Raw genomic sequence first — 2,989 nt, 5'->3', positions numbered from 1 at the left:
TTGTCTCAGCTGCTCGGACACTCATCAGAATCCATCTCTCTTCACAAGCATCCAGTCCGATGCCTTTTCAGGTCTTGTTCTGAGCTGTACTGACAGCCGTGCACCGCCCTGATCCATTCCGGCGGGTTAGGTCTTGTGAGAATGCAAAGACAGGTGGAGGATTCTGACCGTAGGATTCTCGGGCATCCATCTCTGCGTCTCTTGGGATAAGTCATCCCGATGGCATCTTGTTCCTGCAGGGTTCTCTGAGCCTGGCCAGCTCACCTTCCATCTTACCTCGGTCATCTCATTCCGAGTTCTCTGGACCCTCAGGGTCATTCTTCTTGCCCAGAGTTTTCTGTCCCTGTTGCGTCCCCTCGTTTGTCCTGTGCTGTGTCACGGGTGTTGGTGTGTGTTTGGCCCGGAGCTGCTCTGCCTTGCTGCTCAGTCTGGGTGTAGGGGTACGAGGGTAATAGTGCCGGGGGCTTGAAATTTGTGATGTGGGGTGTGGTTAGACTGTAGAGGGTATTCCTAGATTGCCACAAGATGTCTGGAGCTGTCAAGGTATCCTGCAGCACTCTGACTGTTGTCCTGACTCTGTTTCAGATGCGGAGAGATGAAATCTGTGGCAGAGCCCCCCATCCTGGGTGAGGGGCTCCCCTGAGAAGATCGATCGCTATTCAAGGTGAGAGTCACACATTTCACATTTATTGGCACTCCAGTGCAGGCCACCTGCGTTTACAGCTTCAAACAGGTGAGTCCCTTGGTAACCCCCCTGGGCAGCAGCTGGAGCCTGCTCCGGGCTGGGCTGCGGGAGCAAACACTTGTGGCTGACACAGCTCCACACTGAGGGTACTTGGGAAAACACCTGCCTTGTCCTGGAATTTTTTTTTTTGAGCTTTTGACAAGGTTTTAATCATCACCTTGGTAAAAATAAATGGTAAGGACTGAAAACATGAGAGGCTGGCAGGTTATACGCACGAAAGACAACTTTTTTTTTCTTAAATATTTGTGCAGCCTATATCTTAATTTTGAGACTCTTTTTTGGTCAACTTTATTGTAAAAACCCCTTATTTTCAAGTTAGCTGCTTCAATAATGAATTTGTTTTACAAATACCCGCTAATGTCCGAAGGTTAAAGCACTAACACCAACATCCCACCTCTTTTATTTTTGCAGCAAAATTTTATCTTTACTAAACTTGAAACTTGATGTTTTTGCAGGTAGTAAGTTAAAGAAGGTGTTTATCTGCCCATCACTGATAGTCAAGGTCATGAAGAAATTGCTCTAGTGTTCTAAAATAAATGCAGATTTTTAGGCCTCTCCCATTCTCTCTGACTAGCAGCATGTGAATTGATTTTTGATCTCCTTTCTGTTGGTGTCTGTGGGTTTTAAGCTGCATGGAGAAGGTGTCTGTGGACATGGCACCCAGGGAATGGTGCTGGGAAGGGCAGGATGGAAAGGAGCTGCTCAGGAATCCAGAGCAGCAGTGGAGTGGGAGCTGGTGCTGCTGCCTCAGTCACACCCTCCTGGACAGTCTGTGCAGTGATAATATTCCTACTTTCCTTCCGGAACCTGGGGTTGGAGGAGAACACGAGTCTTGGCATTGATGGAAAGGGGAACTCGAGGGAAAAACTGCTGTTTGTGTCCTTAGAGAGCAGTGGGAAGAGCCTGGGAGAAATCCTGGCTGGCTGAGGGATCCTTGTGTCCCCTCGGGAATAAATCCCTGCGTCTCCTCAGCCCTGCTGGTTTGCAGTAGCGTTTGTACACCTTTCGCTGCAGCTGTGGTTCTTAATAACTGGAAGTCCAGGGATTCTGGGCGATTCCCATAAGTTCTCCTGTTTTGTAGGAGCTGCACGGTGAGGTCAGCATTCTGAGGGAGGCCCTGGCACAGCTGCCAAGGGCAAGGAACGTGGAGCATCCCGGGGCTTCTCCCGCCCGAGTTTCTCCCGGAGCGTGCTGCGTGTCGTGCCGGATGTTTAACCCGGGTTTGGGGTGTTCTCCTGCAGTCCCAGCTCTAACTGCTGCCCCCGAGCCCCGGCCTTGCTCTGTCCCAGCACTGAACCTGGCAGGTGGGTGTGCTTTTCCAGCCCTTGAATCCCACGGGCAATCCCAGATTCCCGGAGCTCCCCGAGGCACAGCCTGGCCTCCCTCGCTGGGAGCTGCACCTCAGTCTGCCTGGACCAAGGCCATCCTGTTTGAGACTTTATTCCTGTTGCTTTTCCTCTTGCAGGTAGTTGGCGAAAAGGAGAGAGCCAGTAGGAAGTGAAGCCACTGGAAGGCCTTATCCCAGTCCAAGGTTGGATGGGAGTAACTGGACCTGTTGAATTCCCACTTCCCTTTAAATCAGTGCAGAGGAAGCAGATTTTAAATCATCATTCCATGAACTTTCACCAACTTCATGACTCTTGCAAAAGTTTTCAATGTTAGAAATTCCTGAGCTTGTTTTCCAGGCAGGCTTGGATTTGGATGTTATTCCTTCCTTTTAATTGAAGGAATAACTCTGATTTTCTCTCTGATTTTAGTAAGGGAATATTTATTTATTCCAATTTTCCATCCTAATTGGAATTTTTGTACCTTGTAGAGCACATTTCCAAGGAAATTTACCCAATTAATGTTGGTAAATCAGCAATTGTCCAGCACCATCTCCACAAAATTCTGTGATTTCCCAAGAAAACTTTGAAGTATTTATTTGCCACGATTCGTCTCTTTGTAAAGTTCAATTTACTGCATTTTTAATTACATAAATGCCATTAAAACCTGAATCCAGGCCTAGCTGCTGTTCCTTGGACACAAGGGGCTGGTTCTTTCCTACCTTGGCACATTTGGATGTTTGTGCAAAATGAGCTTCTCACTAAAATAGAATTTGTTTCCAAGCAGAAGTGGGAATTGTCTAGAAAACCTTCTGTTCTGGGGGGCACTGGGTTTGTTTCCCTTATTGCTGCATAATTGAGGAAAGCCATGGCGCTTTTTTAGGCAGTGGCAGGAGGTGAGAGCTGCGTTTATTTAATT

The 2,989-nt window shown here is 48.0% G+C and overlaps 1 long non-coding RNA gene across 1 annotated transcript; it reads left to right on the top strand.

Moving 5' to 3' along the window:
• The first annotated feature begins 610 nt into the window (after positions 1 to 610).
• LOC136291637 (uncharacterized) lies at positions 611 to 2,253 on the top strand. The gene is made up of 3 exons (XR_010721635.1): positions 611 to 664; positions 1,827 to 2,049; positions 2,211 to 2,253. It is a non-coding gene; the product is annotated as an uncharacterized lncRNA (long non-coding RNA).
• Positions 2,254 to 2,989: the final 736 nt, after the last annotated feature.

Source organism: Chamaea fasciata, unplaced genomic scaffold, assembly GCF_029207755.1.
Source record: "Chamaea fasciata isolate MVZ Bird 193981 ecotype frontalis unplaced genomic scaffold, bChaFas1.0.hap1 SCAF_7, whole genome shotgun sequence".
In the NCBI taxonomy this organism is placed as follows: Eukaryota; Metazoa; Chordata; class Aves; order Passeriformes; family Sylviidae; genus Chamaea; species Chamaea fasciata.
Note: the sequence above shows the minus strand (reverse complement) of the source record. Positions and strands in the feature narration are given on the sequence as shown.